The 23,940-nt window shown below is 35.9% G+C and overlaps 2 pseudogenes; both read right to left on the bottom strand.

Moving 5' to 3' along the window:
* Positions 1 to 10,804: 10,804 nt before the first annotated feature.
* On the bottom strand, positions 10,805 to 11,630 carry LOC129065368 (60S ribosomal protein L7a-like; annotated as a pseudogene).
* Positions 11,631 to 15,201: 3,571 nt separating this feature from the next.
* LOC129065367 (peptidyl-prolyl cis-trans isomerase A-like) lies at positions 15,202 to 21,805 on the bottom strand (annotated as a pseudogene).
* Positions 21,806 to 23,940: the final 2,135 nt, after the last annotated feature.

Below are 23,940 nucleotides of genomic sequence, written 5' to 3'. Positions count from 1 at the left end.
CCTCCATGTGATCTCCATTTCTGTGATTCTGTTCCTGTTCTAGTTGTTTGCTTGGTTTGTTTGTTTGTTTGTTTTTAGATTCAGTTGTTGATAGTCATGTATTTGTTGTTTCTTTCATGTTCATAGTTTTGATCTTCTTCTTTTTCTTAAATAAGTCCCTTTAACAATTTATATAATAATAGCTTGGTAATGATGAACTCCTCCTCTAAATCTATATTATTTCTTCAACTGTTACCATCTGCTCCCATGGCTTCAATTACCATCTGTAAGCTGATGATGCCCACATTTTTATTTCTACCTCCAATTCCATATATTCAATTACCTGCTTGACATCTCTGCTTGAATGACTCACAGGCACTTCAATCTCATATTTAAAATTGAACTCATTATCTGTTTCCCATATCAGCCACTGAGATGAGTTGAACCAATCCTGCTGTGGTGTACATGACATTGATTGAGCCTAATTTTAGCTTTTTTAAGTCCTAGAATATTATTTCCAGCAGCAGACTGATGATATATCCATAACACAACTCCCTTTACTTACCTTATATATACTTGTTCACCAGAATTAGAGTCGAATAGAAACAAAAACAACTTTCAAACTCTGTTTTTTCCTCCTGGCTACCATCCTAGAAAATTCTATGTTTAAGATCTGAGCTAACTTAATTTTGAGTTTCAGAACTATTCAAGTTCTGAGAAACACAATTAGGATTTGAGAAGGAATATCAGAATTAGGGCCATGGTATACATTCTATGTAAACGAGAAGGTATATACAGGGAATAGCTCACCTTAGCTTTGAATGACTCAAGGAAATATTAGGGTTAAGTATCAAGGTCAGGACAAGATTTTTCAACATCAACATGAACACTATTGACATTTTAGACCAAATAATTCTGTGTGTGTGTGTGTGTGTGTGGCAGGGCAGGGGAGGGGAGGAGGCTGCCTTGTGCATTGTATGATGTTTAGCAGTATCCTTGGCTTCTACCCATTAGATCTCAGTAGGACACTCCCCACAAAGTTTTGATGGCCAAAAATGTCCTCAGATGTTGCTAAATATTCCAAGAGGCAAAAATTTCCTTGGTTGATACCCATTGATCTAAGAAGATGGCTTTACCAGAGGTTAATGATCTGAGAAATCATATTTAAAAGTATACACTAATGGGATTATTACCAAATCATTCTGTACATACACCTTACCTGTTGCAGTAATGAGACAAAGTCTGAAAATTTTTTATTGGGCATGGGTTAATCATACAGTTACTATGACCAGAAACAAAATGTATAGTATGGCTTATTAGAAATTCAATAAATTACTCAATTATATTTGCTCAATATGAATAATAAAATCCCAATCATTGATGTAAGGAAAACATATCTTTTTCAACTTAAGAGGCTGCTTCAGAGAAACAAAATAGCTTTGCTGCCTCACAATAACAAATGGAAAGACAATGGATTAGATGAACTACCTAGAAGTATTGGTAGTTCTAAATGACAGCATTGCCTTTATCAGGGTATTGAAAGAACACAGATTTTGGCTATTTAAATCCCCAAGTCACCTGAGTATAGCCAATTTGAAAAGATATTTAGAAAATATTAGTTCCGTTGAGATGCTTTTAGAGACTTACACAAAGAAGAACCTCATACATTCTTGGCTTCTAGCCAATCAGTTGCATTAACAACAAGATCCTAAATAGTCATTTCAGTATCATTGTTGGCACGGACTCCCAGATGCTATATCCAGCATTGGTCTTCACTGTCCCTGACATCTTGCTTGTCTTGGGTAAGAGATTCAATAATACTTTCAGGGTAGATGTTACTTGGCATATGTGCATGCTGGTTTATCCAGATTAAAATTTAAAAGCTTTAATCTATGCTACAGGACCGGGTTAGCAACAGAGATATGCCATCTCACGCGTTCCATGTATAGGAAATGGAATCTATTCCCAAGGAGGAAATTAGGACTATTTGGAATTCCTGGAGTACCTGGTACTCTGTTTTAGCAAACATGTCTGAACACTTGTGTCTGCCTTCAGACAATATTTGTAGTAGCTGTCAGCTATGTTGCCCTACATAAATCCTTGTTGCCTCAATTTATGGGGTAAAAGATAGATGCAGAGCATTATGAGCTAAGAGAAAAGGACCTTCTAGACGAAGAGGACTCGTGATTTATCTATGAAAATAAATTTCAATTTTTTACGACTACTATCCAAAGTACAAAATAAATTTTATGTCTCTATGCATAAATGTATATGCATACATACACACAAAAATATTGAACAGAAACATAAGTTTCACAAAATAATCATTTTTCTAAATACTATGCATTCTTATATTTCTTTCTTTTTAAAAATATTTTACTTATTTATCTTTAGAGCGAGGGGAAGGGAGGGAGAAAGAGAAGGAGAGATACATAGATCTGTTGCCTCTCACACATGCCCATCTGGGGACCTGACCCTCAACCCAGGCATATTCCCTACACTGGGAATTGAACTGGCAACCTTTTGGTTCACAGGCTGGTGCTCAATCCATTGAGCCACACCAGCCAGAGCACATTCTTATATTTTTTACTCTGTTCTATTATGCTTCACTTTATAAAAATGCTGTTTGCAACCCACTGACTTGATTTCACTACTTAATGGGCTATTATCTGCAGTTTGAAAAGCATTCTTCTAGGGTGATTAAGATTTTACTTTAAGAATGATATAATTTGCAGGCAGTCAATCAGATATTATGCTAACTTCTGCACTGCTTTGTGCAAGGGAAGTAGAAACATTAGGGATTTTTTTTACACATTTGTTTTCTCTCAAATGATATTGGCATATATTTATGACAGTATTCGCAATGACTATTAAAATAGAAAAGATCCTAGACCTACTTGGATCTGGATTTTTTTTTTTTTTTTTGCTTGCCAAGGGTGACAGAAGACATTACGTCCACTATGAAACTTCTGCACACTGCAAAAGATGTCCAAATTTGGCAGCTTATCTGGAAACAATCCATAATGGCCAACTCATAGTGTTAATGAACAGAGATGTCTTGTTTTTAAACCAGATAACAAAATTGTGGGAGCAGCTAACTCTTGTAAACCAATTATTTTACCCATCATGCCAAAAATTAAAGGGATCTAATCACAGTTGCTTAGATTTTGTGGAGGAAATGCTTCTCTCTATATAAGCTATTATGCAAAGTAGTCCAAATGATGGACACACAAAAATCCAGAACCACACTATCGTGATTCTCAGGAGATTCACTGCCTACAGTTTGATTTTGCTGAAACATGCCAGGCAATGGTAGTGTGGACAGAGCAAAACAGTTAGCACATGATATTCTTAGCACTTGGCTATAAAGACTCTAAAAAATGCCCCTTTCTTTACCCTTCATTTCTGATATTTATAGAGAATCCCAACTGTCTCCAGAGCCCTAACTTGTAGTGGATGTTCAGAATGCTTATTCAGTAAACCAGACCTATCATGTGGCTAGATAAAATGAGAAACAACCGGGCATCCCCAGATGAAAAATCGCTGTGGCTCACAACAGCAATGTCAACACTTGTGTGCTGTGCGAGGGACTCCAGGATGGGTGATGAGTACTGTTATAGACCTTGGGCCACCCTTTCTAGTATACTGAATGAGAGGTGAACATTATACCCCACCTAGTTAGATTAATTTTGAGGCCACCACCTATGCAAAAAGAGCTGGTATAAAATGAGGTGGATATAATACAGGGGGATCTACAAACATGATCTATTGCCTGAGGATGAACTAGAGAAATATACTTTTCATACATAGGTATGTCCAGCACTTGGGGACCAAGGCAGGAGTATGAATCATCTGTCCTTTGCTGAATCAGACTCACTGTGTCTGATTTCCATAAGAAAGATAGGTAGAGAGTGAGTCAGAAAATGAGGCTGGAGTGGTTGTCATCGTAAGCTATGGAGCCTGACTACCCTTACCCATAGACTTTCTAATGGACAGTGTTTTTTGAACATGTGGCTACCCAGAGAGGACTCAGTAACTTACATAACACAAAAAAGACCTGGAGGCTTATTTCTGTAGGGAAAAAAGGGATCAGAGGGAGAAAAGAAAATGCTCATCTTGAAAAAGAGTACTAACTCACAGCAGAAGTCATTTGAAATCTGGATTAAAGGCCAGCTTTATTCTGTCACCGTGGCTGTGCCAGGGGAGGATGTCACAAACAAAGTTCAGGGTTATTTGGTATGGGAGAATCCGGGCCTGTGAATCAAGCTTAGAATGATTAGATAAAAGAGTGCTTATTTTTCCCATTCTTGCAAGAATGTAGTAATTAATTCCTGCATAAAGATTTACACTGTTGCCTGTATACTACAAAGTTTTTACTAGAAAGAGAAAGTTGTAGGGAGTCTCAGTATACACTCATGTTTTGTTCAAGGTTTTGGGGGGACTGGCAGGAAAGCAGCCCCAGGAAGCCAGTTACCTGAGGGGCCAAAGAACTTCTTGGAAAATATCTTGTCCTCAGAAAACAAAAATCCCAGAACACAAGATGAGTTCAATGGGTCAGCCCCATTAGAAAGAGTGATTTCCATTACAGCACAGGTATGTATCACTCAGTTGCATTAGGCACTGACCTAGCTCATTCACAGGCACTTACATTGAAGTCCTGGAGGGATACCTAAACAATAAAAGAATGAAAAATGCAATGAATTGTTTCGCATATTAGACAGCATTACATGACTGCTTTACCGCAGCTCTGTCATTCTTCATGACACATTAAGTATTTAATCCTTACATTCAAGTATCAGGAGCATTAATGTCAGCAACCTTAGATGGGAGACGGCATTCTCAGGCCACATACTCCTGTCAGGCTAAGGCAGTAGGTATTAGCAACCTTAATGCAAAATTTTTCCAGGAGTACCATTAGCAGTGAGAACCTTCAAAAGCCATCAGTAATGAGAGGTGCCTTAAAAGGCAATGGATACCATAGCTTTTTTTAGCATGGGCAAGGACAAGACATAATTACAGCAGAGAGAGTAAGAAAATGGGAGGCACCAAGCAGTAGCCAAAGGACTGACTGATTCACACAACATCTGACAGATGTACCTCAAGGACTCTCAAATCTACTTGTGTTGCACTAGGGCCATAAGTAGAGGGAGGTAGAGAAGGCACTACATTTTTTGAAGCAAGTGAATCCAGAGTCATAGAAATACTATTTGTTAGAATAAATCTATTTTACATCCATGACAATGCGGCCTGGAAAACAAAAGTCACTTATAATATTACTTTTCTAGAAGAAAAAAATGTATAACAAAAAAACTTGAATATGGGCTGGTGGGGGGAAGTAGGTTTACAGCCATGAGTATGCAAAACAGAGTTTATTTTTGTGTTATTTATAAATTATTGTATTATTTTCCATATAAACAACTGTAAACCTACTTTTGCCCCACTCCTGTATATTAAGAAAATAAGGCAAAATTAAGTAAAACCAGTTTGCGTAGTTATGTTAATGGTATAATTTATAAGACTGTAAGTGTATGCACTAGGGGCATAATGGAGTCAACTGTACTTGAACAACAATTAAAGATGCAAAAAAAAAAAAAGAAAAAAGTAAAATCAATGGTCTTCCAAACAGTAATAACAAATGATTATCAATGAAATATATAAATGATGAAACATACTTTGTATTTTGTATCTTCTTCAATAAATGTCTTTATTTTTTATATTACACGGCTGGATACATTCTGGACAGACTCTGTGTGTGTGTGTGTGTGTGTGTGTGTGTGTGTGTGTGTGTGTGTGTACAGAAGAGGATTTGAAACACATTAGTATATAAATCTCAAATCCTCCAAATCTATCTGCATGGTAGGAATAATAGTGACTAACATGCAGAGCCTTCACAACCACTATCAGTTTCTGTTATTCATATGTAGATAAAGAAGCTAAAAAGACAGACTGTGACTTAGCCCTGACATACTACAAATATATGATAAAATTGGGATTGGGCTCTTGTTCTGACCGACTTCAGTCTTTTGCTACAGTATTCTGCCTTCCAAGAATGTTGATTCCAAACATAGAAAAATGTATGGTGCTGCCACGAGAATAGCACATTGTTATTGTGACCGAAAGGGAATCTGCCTTAATATCCAATCTGTGTGTTACACTAAAAGTAGGTATAATTTGGTGAACATTAAGTGATGGATAAAATGCATTTTGGAGATCTGCTTATGAGAAAATGAGATTTTATATATGGACAAACCAGTGGCCATGAAATTACAGCTTTCATTAAAGACAAAAAGCCCTGCACTTTAGGTAAGTGGGAAGGAAAATGAATGGCACTGAAGTAATATCTGAAAAGGTAATGATTGTACAAATTTTCTTTTTCTCACAAATATAATTTATTTTCTTTACAAATACAAACTTTTGAACCCTGAATTCTTAAATGCCAGGTAGTAGATTGGTTCTAGTTTTGCATAAAATTCAGGAGTTGTTGGAAATGTGAATAGAAACATAATGGCATGTTCCCAGGCTTGAGAAAATAATTTAATCAGTTCTGACTCACATGTTGGTGGATGAGACAGAAACAGCTTACATTTCCTTGTGTATTTTTATGTGAGATAATTAATAAACATAGAAATATTCTGAATTTTCCTGAGGTGAAGGTGTGCAACTAAAAAATTAAAACTTTTTATTGGCTTCCCATTATTCTCTGGATAAAACCCAAAATCCTATGACCCTAGAAAGCCCTGCATGGTTGGCAGCAGCCTCTTTCTCTGCACATCATCTCGAGTCACTCAAACCCTTGTTCACTACACTCTGGTCACACTGCTTCAAGGTCATTACACATACTGTACCCTAATTATGATACATTACTGAAATTATTTTGTCCTCCCATTAGAAAACATTTCAAACATAACAATAAGTATATAAAACAAGAACTGATAAGTATGCTTGCAAGGAACTATTTGAAGAATTCTAGATTAATGTAATAAAGTTTAGACTTATCAAAAGCAAATTACTTTTTCTGAATCATATGCCTTGATAAAACTAAATGTGCTGGGCAAAGCTAAAAGTTATTTGCTTAAATCTTATTTCTTTCTTGAAAGAATTTGAGGAGGCTCTAAATCTCGTTTTAAAGAGTGACACTGCACCCTTTCGTTTCTCTTCTGTGTGCTCCTTAAATGTCTATACATAATACAGGGGAAAATAGAGGGTATACATTTGGGAAACCAAATGTAGTGTGTAGACCTTATTTGGATGGCAATGAGAAAAGAAATAAATGGTTATAAAAAGACATCTTTAAGATAATCAGGGAAATAATTAATGTAGCCTGGGTATTAGTTGGTATTAAGGAATTACTGTTAATTTTGTTAGGTATGAGAATGGCATGGTAGTTATATGAGACAATAAGTCCTATAAATTAGTTATTATACTTAGGAGGAAGCACACATGATGTCTGAAAATTGCTGTAAAATATGCCAGCAAAAAGTAAAGGAAGAAATACATGCAAAAAGATTGTCATAATGAACGCTGAACACCCAAGGTAAACTCCTGATGTTAAAGAGAAAAAAAGCTATAGAAGAATGTGAAGAAAACACAGGTAAATTTTTTAATAATTGAGGAAGAGAAAAGGCTTTTAAAACTGTGGTTCAAGATTGAGAAGCCAAAAAATAAAAGATCAATAAATAGCATAAACTACATTTTTAAAAAGACACTTCTGCATGACAAAAAAAGTTGTATATTTTTAAAACAATAAAAAGCTGGACAAATATTTGCAACTTAAATCACAGATGAGAGCAAATATTTCTAGTTTATTAAGAGGTCCTAGAAGCTAATATGAAAAAGACAAGTAATCTAATGGAGGAAAATGAGAAAAAGACATAAACGGACACTTCAGAGAAAAGTGAGTACAAATTTCCCATACATATAAAAAACGTTCCATCTCACTTATAATAAGAGAATTATGCATTAAATGCCAATGAAAGATACTTTTTACCAATCAGTTTTGGGAAATAAACATTCTCAATACCTATGGAGTATAATTTGATAGTATTTATCAAAAATATAAATGAATTTATCTTTTGACTCATCAATCCTAATGAGAATTTGTGTCTACAAATATATCTTCATATGTATACAAAGCTATTTATTGGTGTACTGTTTGTAATAGAAGATTGGAAATAACTCAAATGTCCATCACTAGAGAACTTAAATAAGTTGTGGTAAACCATATAATGAAGCATTATACACCTGTTTATAAAAACCATGAGGAACCTCTCTGTATATACTGATATGCAAAGATCTCCAGGATATACAGTTAAGTGAAAGAGAGTATGAAAATGAAGAGGACCTATAATAAAATACCTTTTGAATAAAGGACAGAAGTAATAATGGCATATATCTTCATTTTCTTGTATTTACATAGAAAAACACTGCAAGTATCCACAAGAATTAACGAAAGCACTCAGTTGCAGGGTGTAAAAGAAAGAGGTGCTGATGGAGAAGAGATAGGAATGGGACTTCCCAATATAAACCTTGATTTTTTGCTTTATTTTTTGAATCATTTAAGTACATTCTAAATCCAGAACAATACAAATAACATTTTAAAAGAAGAAAGTTAACTCCTCAACAAGCCTTGAATATTTCATCCAAGCAGGTTTAGTCTTTTTCTTTACTGTCCTCCCACTGTATTTTAAATGCAGTTTTCTATAACACTCTTCAGTCATTTCCATAATTTTTGTTTCTTGTCAGTCATTCCTACAAAGCTATGAACTTAAGTGTAGGCATCCTGTATTAATGCATTTCTGTCTCTTTCATAATGCACACAGTGCCTTGCATGTGGTAGCTGACCATTAAATATAACCTTTTCAGGCCCAGCTTTTTTAAAAATAGATTTTATTTATTCATTTTAGAGAGGGGAAGGGAAGGAGAAAGAGAGAGAGAGAAACATCCATGTGTGATTGCCTCTCACGCGCCCTACAGGGGACCTGGCCTGCAACCCAGGCATGTGCTCTGACTGGGAACTGAACCAGCAACGCTTGGGTTTGCAGGTCAGTCCGCTGAGCTACACCAGCCAGGAAAGTTTTGCTTGTTTTTATCAGATGGTGAACCCTTAATGATTTATTAGGTATTAAATTAAGATAATGAACCGAGAAAGACCTTGAAAGATTAAAAATAATTTTTCTATAATTTCTAAGTTAAATGATGCCAATACTATCACAATACTTAGTGATATCTAACATGATCACTCCCTAGTGAAATAATAGAACCTCATTAGTGGAAAATAAGAATCATACCTTTAAAAAATCTTTGCTCATTACACTGATGCACTTATCCGTGAAGACCTCCCACATCCTTCAGTTTTTTATTAAGGGTTTGCAGAAATCTATTAAGCTGTTTTTAAAATCTGCCCTTGTTTTAGTTTCCATAATTTGAAGAATTGATTTTGAAAGACATTAATGATATTTAGACTACTATAGACCAGTAGAGTAGAACAACATTAATAAATAAGAATTGAAGTTCTAAGACTGATAGAAATATTTTCCTAGAAAGCATATAAATTCTTTGAATGCATGAAATTCCCTAGCTGAAATGTATTTATTAATATATTCATTCATTCAGCAAAGATTTTTTGAGCAACTGCTATGCTAGACATTCTGAAGTATTAAGATATAAATGAAATACAGTCTTTGTCCTCAGGGAGGCAGTATTGCATAGTGGTTAAGAACATATGGAATTAAACATAATTTTGAAATATTGCGTCTCTACACAACCTTGCGCATTATTAAACACTGTGCCTTATCTTTATCTTCTGTCAAATAGGGCAATGATAACTATTTTACAGCATTGTTATGAAGATTTAGATTAAATAATGTGCATACAGACTGTACACAGTGCTTGGCACATAATAACCGGTGCAAAAGTGTTTCTTTTCAGTCTTATTGTCTAAAAATAAAAGAATTCTTTTTATGCAATCTATCTTTTCATAAGAGTAACATTCGTATGTTTTATTATAGAATGTAATCCCATTCCAAATACTTGCATGGTATTACACATGGTACCCTTATCCTAATTCTCAGGCTCTATGAAGCATGGGAAAACAACTTTTTCGAGTAATGAGGATATTAGTAAATGAAATTGATGAATTATTATTAGTGCTGTTAATAAGAAGAATAAAAGAGGTCGCCAAAACTGATGATGAGAGAATACATGTAATTTATTTGAATGAGAGAGGAATTTTAACAAAGATTCTAAGTGTATTAAAAAGTATTTTGAAAAGGAAATGGTAACTACTGAAAGTCGGTATGGGTTCACTAATATATTATGCTAGACTAATAGACCACTGTTACCTAAACTGGTATCCCTCAGAACATCAAATGCTGCTAAAATTATATTTACTTTCTGTGGACAGGTAAGTCTAGGAAACATGAGATTAAGCAAAATTAAATGTCGTCATGGGTATTCACTGCAGAACTTTTCAGAATTTTAGTACACTAAAATGTATTTCATGTTTCCAATAGGGTAATACAGTATGCAGTCTTCCCCAAATGTGAGCCTAACTACAAGGTTGGACAAAAGTAGGTTTACAGTTGTTCATATGGAAAATAATACAATAATTAATAAATATAAGAATATAAACCCTGTGTGTTATGTACTCACAACTGTAAACCTACTTTTGTCCCACCCTGTATTGTGGAGGTGAGATGTGTGTGCTCACTAGTGTGAGCACATTACTTAATCAGCATTACCCAAACTAATGTTTTATAAAATATAGTTTTGAAAATACAGTTCTATTTCAAGTTTCTGTTTTGTTTGTTTGTTTGAAGAATTTTTATTACTTTTTTATGTATGAAAAATTCAACAGTGTACACTTAGCCATCTTGGCGGCCAGGTCTTTAGCCCTGGCCTTTTCCAGTTTGGCAATGTGAGCCACTGACTTTGGACCCCAGGATGTTGCCTCCCTAGTGGCAGTGGATCTCATCACATCTGTCCTTGTAATTGGTCCAGACAGCTTCCACCAGCTTAGCCAGAGCTCCTTTGTCTTCCAAGTTAATCTGTTTAAAAACGACAATGGTTCATGCCTTCCTGTGGACTAGAGGCCCCCTTTGGCCTTGCCCTTGGCGATGCAGTAGGGAACCCTCGTCTTCCCGCACAGGGCCGGCAGAAAGACAACCAGCACGATGGGATCCACATCCTGCGCAATCGCTACCAGCTGGACCTTCTTGCTCCCCACCAAGGCGATGAGAATGTTAACCTTTGCTCGAGGGACGGATGGCCTCTTGATGGGCACATCCCCTTTGCCAGCAGCCTTTTTCTCAACCTGGGCCAGCAATCTCTGCTTCTTCTCTTACTTTGTCTCTGGTCTGTACTTGTGGACCAGCTTGAGCAGCTGTGTAACTGTTGGATGTTTCAATGCCTGGTTGAACTGGTTAATGGCAGGAGACTCTTTCAGATGCTTGTAGAGAATAACCCTTTGCCTCTGCAGCTGAATGTAGCAGAGTCATTTGATAAAGCAGGTGAGGTCCCTTTGAGGCTGGATGGACTGTCCAATGCCAAAATTCTAGGGCCTTTTCTCAAACAGGGGATTTACCACCTTCTTGGCCTCCCACTTCTTCATGACAAGATGTCTTCTTCCCCTTAGACTTCTTTCTTTTTGTCATCTTGGTGGCAGGAGGAAAGTTAAAGTTTCCTTATAGCGTTAATAGAGTAGTAGAAAGGAGAATGGCTCGGCATTATATTTTAATTTTTAGAAGGCATTTGAAAAAATTCATACCATTAATCTAAGGTGGAAAAATGTTCTCTGGCTCAGTCATCTTTAAACAGTTTTCTTACATACCCCTTAAAATAATTTTGAAAACATATATGTAATCTCCATATTTTTAAGTTGATACCAAACATTTTTCATCATAATTTTTAAATTATTTTCTAAAATTTTGGATCTCAGAAGTACAGAATTGGCTTCATCATAAACATTTTCTATGGTCTACTCTTTTCATTGGTCTTATACATGAACTACTTTGAGTCATTTCTTCAGTCAATCATTTTGTATAATGTAATAAGCATGCACAAAACCAACACCCAAAAAGAAACTTAGGCCCTGAGAGTAACTTCACATTTATCCACATATTTTCCTGCCAGTATTCCATTTCCCTGGGTCACCTAACCTGAATCCAGTGTTCATTGTTCCTTAGCTTTCTGTTTTATTTAGCTTTATTGTGTTTAAACACATTCATAGACATATGAAAATATGCTCAACGTCATTAACTGTCGTTGAAATGCAAAATAAAACCATAATGAGATACCACCTCACACCTGTCAGAATGGCTACCATCAATAAATTAACAAAAACGCCAAGTGTTGGAAGCAACTTAAATGCCCATCAGTAGATGATTGGATCAAAAAATTATGGTACATTTACACAATGGAATACTACGCAGCAGAAAGAAAAGAAGAACTACTAAACTTCGCGACAGCATGGATGGAACTGGAGAGCATTATGCTAAGCAAAATAAGCCAGGGGGCGAAAGACAAATACCATATGATCTCACCTATAAGTGGAACCTAACCAACAATACAAAGATGCAAGGAAAATAAGACCAGCAACACTGAAAGGAAAAGAAACCAACAGAGACAAGAGGGAAGGGGGGGTGGGGTAAAGGAAGGGAAGGGGAAAGTCAAGGAACATATAGCAAGGACTTGTAGACAAAACCAAAGGGGAAGAGTTGAGGGAGGAAGGGAGGGAGGGAGGGAGGGGGCAAGGGAAAGTGGTGGGGGGTAGGCAGAGACAAATGTATTTGGAAAAATAAATTAATTAATTAAAATTTTAAAAAAACCAACAAGTGCTAAGGAAGATGTGGAAGAAAGGAATCCTTTTGCACTGTTAATAGGAATGCAGACTGGTGCAGCCGCTATGGAAAGCAGTGTGGAGTTGTCTTAAAAAATTAAAAATGAAATGGCCTTTTGAGCCGGTGATTCCACTTCTAGGAATATATCTGATGAAGCCTGAAATACTAATTCAAAACAATATGTGCACCCCTATGCTCATTGTATTATTTCAAGCCAAGATTTGCAAGCAGCAGGAGTGCCCATGAATAGATGAGGGGATACAAATGTTGTGGTACATTCACACAATGGAATTCTTCTTGGCAGTAAAAAAGAAGGAAATCTTAACCATTTGCAACAACACGGAGGGACCTGGAAAGTTTATGCTAAGCGAAATAAGCCAGTCAGAGAAAGACAAGTACCATTTGATTGCACCTACACAGGCAACCTAATGAACAAAATATATTGAGGAACAAAATAGAAACTGACTCATAGATACGGAAAACAGACTGACAAGCTGTTAAGAGGAGAGAGGGGTTAGAGGACTGGGTGAAAAAAGAGAAGGGATTAAGCAAAAAAAGAAAAAAAAAAGCCCAAAACTCATGGACACAGGAAACATGATGGTGATTGCCAGAGGAGGAGTAGGGACAGGTAGAAGGTAGACAGGGCATAAAGAGTGATGGGAGGAGACTTGACTTTGGGTGGTGAACACACAATACAATATACAGATGATGGATTATAGAATTGTATGCCTAAAACTTTGATAATTTTAGTAACCAATGTCACCCCATTAATTTCAATAAAATTAAAATAAATAAAAATAAAAATAAAAAGGTCTGAGGAAAAATAGATTTTAGGTATTTGATATTTTACACTATTTTATATATTGTTTTTTTATTGTTGTTCAATTACAGTTGTCCCCATTTCCCCCCATTACTCTCCCCTGCCTTACCCACCCCCACCTCCCACACTCAGTCCTACCCGCCTTTAGGTTTGTCCATGGGTTCTTTATACCTGTTCCTTGATGACCCTTCCCTTTCTTTCTGCCTTTATCCCCCTCCTCCCTCCCCCCGGTCACTGTCAGTATGTTCTTTATTTTAATGTCTCTAGTTCTGTTTTGCTTGTTTGTTTTATTGATTAGGTTCTACTTATTGGTGAAATCATGTTTGGTTTTTTTTTTCTTGTCTCCGTTGTCATGTGTTGCTAGTAGCTCTTTTTCTGCTGCAGATTTTATTGTGTAATGTACAAGTTTTTTGATGCACTCATTTACCGATGAGCACTTTAATATATTTTTAAAGGTACAGTTCCTACATCTATTGCTAATATGTTGGAATACCATTCTGTTTATATATTGAACTTACATCCCTCTTTCTTGCCAAATAAATTAATTTATTATTTAAAATAGTTCCTCTATAGATTTTTGGATTTTTACATGCACAAATATTATTTATAAATAATGATATTTAAATTTTCCCCTTCAAATCATTATATCTTTATTTTATTTTTCTTGTCTTACTGTATTGGCTAGAATATCTAACAGCAGGTTAAGCATAAAAGGTAACAGTGAACCTGTATTCTCCATTCCCTCTCTGAGAGAAAAAAAAAATCTCAATATTTCACCTGTAAGTATGATATTTGTTTTAGGTTCTTGTACCCTTTTAAAATCAGATTCAATATCCTCCTTTTTATTCCCATTTTGCTATTTTTTTACTCATGAAAAGATGTTAAATTTATCAAATCACTCTCTCCAACTATTTCGATGATCTTAATGTTTTTCTCCTTTACTCAAATAATGAGGCTGGGGGGAGGGAGTGAAGAGGGAAAAATTGGGACAACAGTAAGAGCATAAACAATAAAATATTTTTTCAAGTTTTCTTAAAAATAAAACTGTCTCTGTGAAATTCATTCGAAAAACACACCTTAGAAAAACATATCATTTCAAAACTATTTTAATTTCTATATTAATGTAACATTCCCTTACATAGGCATTAGGTAGACAAGTTTAGTCTATATCCTTACTCTATGAAATATACAATCTGTATAAAACCTGAACGTTTCAAGGACAAAAGAAAATCTGGTTTCTTTGCTAAAGGAACAATTATCCCTGTTTCCAAATAAATATAGTAGATTTCCTACTTAATTTCAAGAATTATTTTAGTTAAGTTATATCATCCTTTATTAAAAATAGTGGAGATTTTCCTTACCTCCTTTTTTCAGTCAAAAAATAACTAGAAATCATTGACACAAAGACTCAAAAAATTGCATTGATTGCTTTTCAAATACTGAGGCAATACTGAATTCGTAGAATAACCCAACTTGGTCATAAAGTATTATGTATTTTATTTTATTTTATTATTTTTTGTTGTTTAGTTGTTATTTAATAATCATAAAGTTAACTCTGCAGTCCAGCTAGACTTGGAAGGGGTAAGGAAAACAAGAAACCCAATGAACTGCGGTGAGAACACGAAGATTATAGAACATTCCAAGCAGATGGGGGTGAAGGGGTACTCTTCTGAGCTGCAGAAGGAATGGTCTGGTGGTTAAGATAAAGCATAAGTCAAATTTATGAGAGTTGTCACAGTCAGTAATGGTGATCTTCTTGCTGGTCTTGCCATTCCTGAACCCACAGTGCTCCACGGCTGTGACAACATCCACGCCGTCTTTCCCCTGGCCGAAGACCGCATGCTTGCCGTCCACCCAGTGAGTCTTGACTGTGCAGATGAAAACCTTGGAACCACTTGTGTTGGGTCCAACATTTGCCGTGGACAAGATGCCAGGACCCGTGTGCTTCAGGATGAAATTCTCATCATCAAATTTCTCCCCGTAGATAGACAAGGGGTTAATTGAAGGCGTGTGAAGTCACCACCCTGTCACGTCAAGCCTGGAATAATTCTGTGAAAGCAGAAACCTTTATAAGCAAATCCTTTCTCCCCAGTGTTTAAAGCATGAAAGTTTTCTGCTGTCTTTGGAACTTAGTCTGCAAACAGCTCGAAGGAGACACGGCCCAAGGGCTCACTGTCGGCAGTGACGTCGAAGAACACCGGTGCTGTTGATCGCGGCGGGGCGTGGAAAAAACCGAGACTGTGGCTTCTGCATGGCCATATGATTTTTACTAATACTAAATTTGGTTTACTATTGTTTTGTTCAGCAACTTTGCCTCTATTTTTCAATAGTGGGATGGGACTACTGGTTTATTTTCTTGTTACTCATCAGGTTTTGAAATGAATATGAAGCTGTCATTAAAGTGATCTGGAAATAGCCCTTTTTGTCTATTGTCTGAAGAAATTTGGATAAAACTGGTATTCTTTATTCCTTAAAATTTTGGTAGAATTTGCCAAGGAAACCATTAGGGCCTGTAGTTTACTTTGTGGTAAGGTTTTAATTATATATAAATTATTCTTTGGCAAGGTTTTAATTATATGTAAGTTCTTAGTGGTTATAGAACTATTTAGGCCATTTTGTGTACATTCTAGTAAGTTATATTATTCTAGTAATTTGACCATTTCATTTCCTTTACTTCCATAAAATTATTAATATTTTCAAAATTATACACGTTGTGGTGTGTTCTTTTCATTCCTGAGATAGGATAATGCAGTTTCTCTGTCTTTGTCTCTGTCTGTCTTTCTGTCTGTCTCTCAAAGTCAATCTCTCTAAGGGTTTATGAACTTTGTTACTTTTTATGAAAGAACTAACTTTTGGCTTTGCTGACTGTATTGTCTATTTTATTTTTTATTTCAGTAATTTCTGTGCTTATGTTTGTTAATCCTCCCTTTTTCCTTTTATTTTCTTTGGGTTTAATTTAATGTGCTTTCTTGAGACTGGTGCTTAAATCACACATTTCCTTGTAAATGTGGCTTTAACTGAATACTACAACTTTTTTTTTCTTTTTTTTTCAATTTATTTACTTTTTAAATACATTTGTCTCTGCCTCCCCCCCCCCACCTCTTTCCCTTGCCCCCTCCCTCATTCCCTCCCTCAGCTCTTCCCCTTTGGTTTTGTCCATGAGTCTTTGCTATATGTTCCTTGACTTTCCCCTTCCCTTCCCTTTCCCTGCCCCCCCTTCCCTCTTCTCTCTGTTGATTTCTTTTCCTTTCAGTGTTGCTGGTCATATTTTCCTTGCATCTTTGCATTGTTGGTTAGGTTCCGCTTATAGGTGAGATCATATGGTATTTGTCTGTCGCCCCCTGGCTTATTTCGCTTAGCATGATGCTCTCCAGTCCCATCCATGCTGTCGCGAAGTTTAGTAGTTCTTTTTTTCTTTCTGCTCCGTAGTATTCCATTGTGTATATGTACTATAATTTTTTGATCCAATCATCTACTGATGGGCATTTAGGTTGCTTCCAGCACTTGGCTATTGTAAATTGTGCTGCTATGAACATTGGGGTGCATAGGTTCTTTTGTATTGGCGTTTTGGTGTTCTCAGGGTATAGTCCCAGCAGGGGAATCACTGGATCAAAAGGCAGTTCCATTTTCAGCTTGTGAATACTACAACTTTTGATATGTTTTCATCATTGTTCAGTTTAAACTTTTCTAGTTTCAATGGTGTATTTTTATTCTTTGACTCTTGGATTGTTTAGAGGTATGTTGCTTAATTCCTCAAACATATTAGGATCCTATAATTTTGTTTTGTTATGGATTTATAGCTAAATATATTCTGTGTGACTTCAATCCCTTGAAATTGATTAAGGCTTAATAGTACAACATATGTCAGTTTTATAAGATTTCATGTGCACCTGAAAATGATATATACTGTACAGTCATGGGGTAAAATGTTTTTTTTTTTTTGTCCCTCAGGCCAAGTTTCTTAATTGTGTTTTTCAAATCATTTATGCCTTATACTGATTTTAGCCTGGTTTTTCTATTTAACAGAAAACTGTTAAAATATCCCTCTATTATTGTGAATGTGTATATTTCTCCTTATAATTCGGACTTTTAATGTTTTATTTATTTAATATTCCTAGGTGGCATTAAGTGTGACTAGGTACATATACATTTAGAATAACTATATATATTCACTGGTAAATTAGCTGTTTTATCATTATGAAATGCATTTTTAACCTCTAGTAAGTTGTTGCTTTAAAGTCTATTTTGTCTGGTATTACTATAGCTAGACCAACTTTCTTTAGGGGGTAGTTTTTCCATTGTGTATTTTTTCTATCTTTATTTTGAGTTAACATGTATCTCTTTTTTAAAAGATTTTATTCTTTATTTTTTAGAGAGGGGAAGGGAGGGAGAAAGAGAGGGAGAGAAATATCAATATGTGGCTGCCTCTTGCATGCCCCCTGCTGGGTACCTGGCCCACAACCCAGACATGTGCCCTGACTGGGAATCAAACCAGCAACGCTTTGGTCCTCAGGATGGCACTCAGCCTGCTGAGCCACACCAGCCAGGGCAACATGTATCTCTTATAGGTGGAATAAAGTTGGATTTTCAGCTTACGCAGTCTAAAAATCTTTAGCTTTTAATTTGATTAGTGACTCTCTTTACATGTAATGTATTTCATATATATAAAATATTTGTGTGTATATATACATATATATGACTTATTACTATGAGATGTCGCACTCATTTCTGTTGCTTTTACTTTCCAGTTTCTCCTCATTTTAGATTGATTTTTATTTTTTCACTTTGATATTCTATTAGCTGGTTAAACTTTTATATATGTATCCTTCTACCATTTCCTGGATACTATAAAGATCTTTGAATCTCTGAATGACATTTATCCAATTTATATTAAAATTTTCTTGTGCCTTTAATTCTGAACATATTTTAAACTCCAAATGACACAGTTATTATTGTTTCACATGGTCATTGTTTATTTCAGATTGACTCAAATATTTCCATGCTGCATCTCTCAGTTTTCATCTATAACATTTTTATTTTGCCTGAAATACATCCATTACTATTTTAATTAGTATGGGACTGCTGGTGAAAATTACTGTTTTGTTTATCTGAAACTGTCTTAATTTGACATTAATTGAAAAGAAATATTTGTTAGTTTTAGACTTCTTTTTTGAAAGTTGGATTCTTTCAGTACACTAGAGCTATCTTTCCATTGTCTTCTGTCTCCTTTTATTTTTTGATGAGCAGTCAGCAGCAGGTCATATTGCTTCACCTTCTATAGTAATATGTCTGTTATTTTTGGGGGGAGGCTGCTCTTATGATTTTTCTCTTTCATTGCTTTTTAGTATCATTTCTAATCATTTAGAATAATTTCTCTTTTTAAGCAGGATATTATTTTCTTAAACATCTTATAAATTTCCAAGTACAAATTTTTTACCTCCCTGGTTAAATCTATTCTTAGGTAGTTTTTGAAATTAAATTTATTGGGGTGACAATAGTTAATGAGATTATACAATTTCAGCTGTATGATTTTATAATATATCACCTGTATGATTTTATAATATATCACCTGTAAAAACTGCAATGAAATACCACCTCACAACAACCTAAAGTCAAATCAACTTCCATCACCATATATTTGACCACCTTTATCCTTCACTACCCTCCTCCCCCTTCCCCTCTGATAACCACCATACTGTTGTCTGTGTCTATGACCTTCTGTTTGTTTTTCTTGTTTGTTTGTTTATAACTTCCACTTTTATATCCCACATATGAATGAAATCATATGATTCTTAACTTTTTCTGTCTGATTTATTTCACTTAGCATAATATTCTCAAGATCCATCCCTGTTGTTGCAAGTGGCAGTATTTTGCCTTTTCTTATGGCTGAGTAGTATTCCACTGTGTATATGTACCACAAGTTCCTTATCCAATCATATTTTGAGGAACACTTTGGTTGTTTCAATATCTTGGCCACCATGAATAATGCTGCAGTGAACATAGTAGTGCATATACATTTGCACATAAATGTTTTTCAAATTTTGGGGGTAGATACATCAAAGATGGTTTGCTGGGTCATATGGTAACTCTATTCTTAATTTTTTGAGGAACTTCCATACTGTTTTCCATGGTAGCTACACCAGTTTACATTCGCACCAGCAGTGAATGAGGGTTCCTTTTACTCCGCAACTCCTCCAACACTTGTTATTTCCTGTCTTGATGATAATGGCTATTCTAATACCAGCTGTGAGGTGGTATTTCATTGCAGTTTTTATTTGCATTTTCTTAATAGCTAGTGAAGTTGAGCATCTTTTCATATATCTGTTTGCCATTTGGAGGTCTTCTTGGAAGAAGTGTCTGTTCAACTCATTTCCCTATTTTTTTTAATTGGATTGTTTGTTTGGTGTTGAGTTGTATAAGTTTTTATATATTTTAGAAATTAACCCCTTGTCAGAACTGTTGTTTGCAAATATTTTCTTCCATTGGGTTGGTTGCATTTTTGTTTTCTGGGCCATTTCTGTTGTGCAGAAGCTTTTTTTGTTTAATATAGTCCCATTCATTTATTTTTGCCTTCACTTCCTTTACCTTTGGGGTCAAATTCATAAAATCTTCTCTATGACTCAGGTCCATAAGTTTAGTACCTATGTTTTCTTCTATGTCAATTTATTGTTTCAGGTCTTATATTTAGGTCTTTGGTACATTTTGAGTTTATTTTTGTGTATAAGCATAAACAACAGTCTAGTTTCATTCTTTTCTATGTGCTTTTCCAATTTTTCCCAGAACCATTTATTGAGGAAACATTCTTTTTTCCATTGTATGTTTTTGGGTTCTTTATAAAAAATTATTTGCCCATATACATATGGGTTTATTTCTGGGCTCACACTTCTGTTCCATTGGTCTGTGTGTCTGTTTTTCTGCCAACAACATGCTGTTTTGATTATTGTCTAAACAGTATTATTTTCAAGTGCTAGAGATTGTTGGTGAAAAAAAATTAGTAACAGTAAGAGTCTGGATGATATTTTATTTCAAAGAGTAATTACTATTGCTTTTGGAGCAATATCAGATTACCTCACTCTAATCAATGTCCGTTGGGGATGTGGTCCAGTTTTGTTTTCTGTGTTTGTGGAGTATAGCTTTTTGGAGAAGCAATGCTATGTGTCTTCCAAGGTAAGGGCATAAAAGGTCATAAAGCTTCTGCCTTATTCTCTGGAGCTCTGATCTGCATTTTAAGATCAACTATCTGAAGATGCCACAAGGAAGACTAAGTCACATGTTCAGGTCACATGGAAGCACTCTTGACACCATTTGCAGATGAGCTTAGTGCTTGAGTCACCTCCACATACACACCTGATACATGAAGAAAGAAGTCTCCATATGATTTTTGCCTCCAGCCATTAAGTTACTGTCACCCTTAAAGACTTTGTAGATGAGGCCACAGACACTGGAGATAATATTCACTGCTGTGCTGTGGCTGAATTCCTGGCCTATAGAATCTTTCAGCACGATCAAATGGTTTTTTCATGGTGCCATGTTTCAGAGTTTTTTATTAGACAGCAACAGTACACAGAATGAATGATTTAGAAGTGTCAGTTCAATAAGAAAATGAAAATAATATATGAATGGAAAGAAAAAATAAAACTGTCACTTTCTTGAATGATATTACTGTATAAATATAAATGCTAAAATATACACAGGTACATTATTAATATTAACATTTATGTTTATATTATTAATATTAACATTTATATTTAGCAAATTTTCTGTATACAAGGTCACTATCCAAAAAATAATTGTATTTTTGGATTGCAGTTACAAACATGCTAACTTATTAAAGGGAATCATAAAAGACTATGAACAGTCAAGACACTAAACAAAGAAAACCGAAGTAGGAAAACTTGCTGTAACAGATTTCAATTCATTAAAATTGATAGTAATTAAGATAGTGTGATATTGGCACAAAGGTATATGGACACATGGAATGTAATAAAGGTACCAGAGCACACCCAGTCCCAGTAGAGGCAGCCACAGATAACAAATTGTGTGACAGCTCCAAGCGGATAGCCCAAGGCAGGTTACAAGCAGCATCTGATGTTAACCTGCACTGGAACCCTGAACTAGTGGATCCAGGACAAACACAACCAGGTGTAGGCTTCAGACCATACCAGAGCATGACCTAACTAATCACACAAGTGGCACACCCAAAGGAAGATCCTGGCAAGAACTAGACCTTGCAAAAAAAGACCCTCCCCAGGGGGCAGCCTCTGTGGTCTATCCTTAGAGTCAGCCAGCCTGAGGGTTCACCTCACACACAATTGGGCCAACAGCATTCAAGACTCAACTACACAGGGAGTCTCATATAATCCACACAGGAGACATTCCCAGAACACTTCGCTCAGGTGATCTGGAAGATTGCACCCATAAGCGCCATAAGGCACCTACAACATAAAACCACCACAACAAGTTTGGGAGTCATAGCAGATCTACCTAATACATAGTGATAAAGACAAGAAGGCAGACAAAATGGAACCACAAATAAACATGCCCCAAGTGAAAGAATAAGAGATATCCCCCAGAATAAGAATGAAATGAAATGGAAACAACCAAAATACCAGATGCAGAATTCAAAACAATGGTTATAAAAATGGTCAAGGACCTTAAGGGGAAGAATGGATGATCTAGGGGAGAACCTAAAGCATCAAAGAGATCCAAAGCACTAAAAAGGACATAGAAACCATAAAAAAGAACCAGTCAGAAATGAAGAACACAGTATCTGAGATGAAGAATAGAGTAGAAGGATTCAACAGCCAGTTAGAGGAAGCAGAGGCTCAAATCGGGGAATTAGAGGGACAATATGACAGACTAACATGTGTCAAAGGCGAGGGTGGTTGGGGGGCTGTGTAAAAAAGGTGAAGGGATTAAGAAAAACACACACGCGCGTGCGCATGCGCACACACAGAAACAGGCAACAGTATGATCATTATCAGAGGGAAAGTGGGGCAGGGGTGGTGGGAAAGGGTAAACAGAGTAAATGTAATGGAAAGAGACTTTACTTGGGGCAATGGGTGCACGATGATATTTCGTTGAGTTGTACACTTGAAACCAGTATGGTTTTATTAACCAATGTCACCCGAATAAATTCAGTAAAAAAGACAAAAAAGCATAGGTAGACATAAATAGATAAAAAAAGATACCAGCAACAAAACACCCAGGCATGTTTGATCACTTGATCTTTGACAAAAGTGGCATTGCAAACCAGTGGAAAAAGAATGTCTTTGCTCTTTTTCAAAATTTCTAAACAGATATTCCACAAAATAAAATATCCAAAAGGCAATAAAATGTAAAAAGGTGAACAACTGCCTAGTAATCAGGGGAATGCAAATTAAAACCACAATAAGATAACCATTCCTCACCAAATAGAAGGCATAAAAGAGAAACATAGGATCCAGAATGAGGATCCCACACTAGTCTATATGATGCTAATCAAACCATATTTGGAGTGTGAAATTCAGTTCTTGAGACCACCCTTTCAAGAAGAAAGAAGCGGACAAAGTGGAACATGTTGAGAGGAGAGGCCTGTAGACATCACAGCGTATAGAGTGGTTAGAGCAATAGGGACTATTAACTTAGAGGAGAGAAGGCTTCCATTACAAAAGCTTTCACAAGAATAGAGACGAGTTTACAACTGTGAATTATTAGTATGAAAGAAACATAAAAGGAAACAGTTGTCAGCTCAACCTCAGGAAAATATTTCTAAAGTTTGGAGCTGACCAAAAATGGAATAGGGATGTCTCAAGAATTGTGAGCTAACTGTAACTGGAGGAGTTCACCAGCAATGCCTAAAGGACAATTTGATGATGTCATTATTGTTAGGGTGTGGAGGGAGCTGGGGGTTTAGACAGACCTGTGAGGTTCTTTTCAAATTTCTAAATCCGTAAGTCATGGGGCATGTTTGTATGTGAAAGAGATCTGAAAACAGGCCTCCCTTTGGAATAAATAACACCTGTACCCTAAACCCCATTGCATTTCAGATTTCTAAATCCATAAATCATGGGGTGTGTTTGTGTATGAAAGAGATCTGTAAACAGGCCTCCCTTTGGAAGAAATAACACCTGCACCCTCCCCTCCCCCATTACATCTCTTTCTAGCGATAACTGAGCTGACTCACTACTCTTCTGGAATCAATGATTCCCCATGAAAGAATAACAGACCAGTTGTCCTTACTGCAAGCACAAGAATTTAGAAATAATTATCGCTATTGCTGGAATCCTATTGTTCTCTGAGAACTTTTCTTGTTACTGCTCAGGG

This window comes from Pteronotus mesoamericanus, unplaced genomic scaffold, assembly GCF_021234165.1.
Source record: "Pteronotus mesoamericanus isolate MK-2021 breed Mesoamerican mustached bat unplaced genomic scaffold, CSHL_Meso_final contig_177, whole genome shotgun sequence".
Taxonomy (NCBI): domain Eukaryota; kingdom Metazoa; phylum Chordata; class Mammalia; order Chiroptera; family Mormoopidae; genus Pteronotus; species Pteronotus mesoamericanus.
This window is presented reverse-complemented; position numbering and strand designations above follow the sequence as displayed.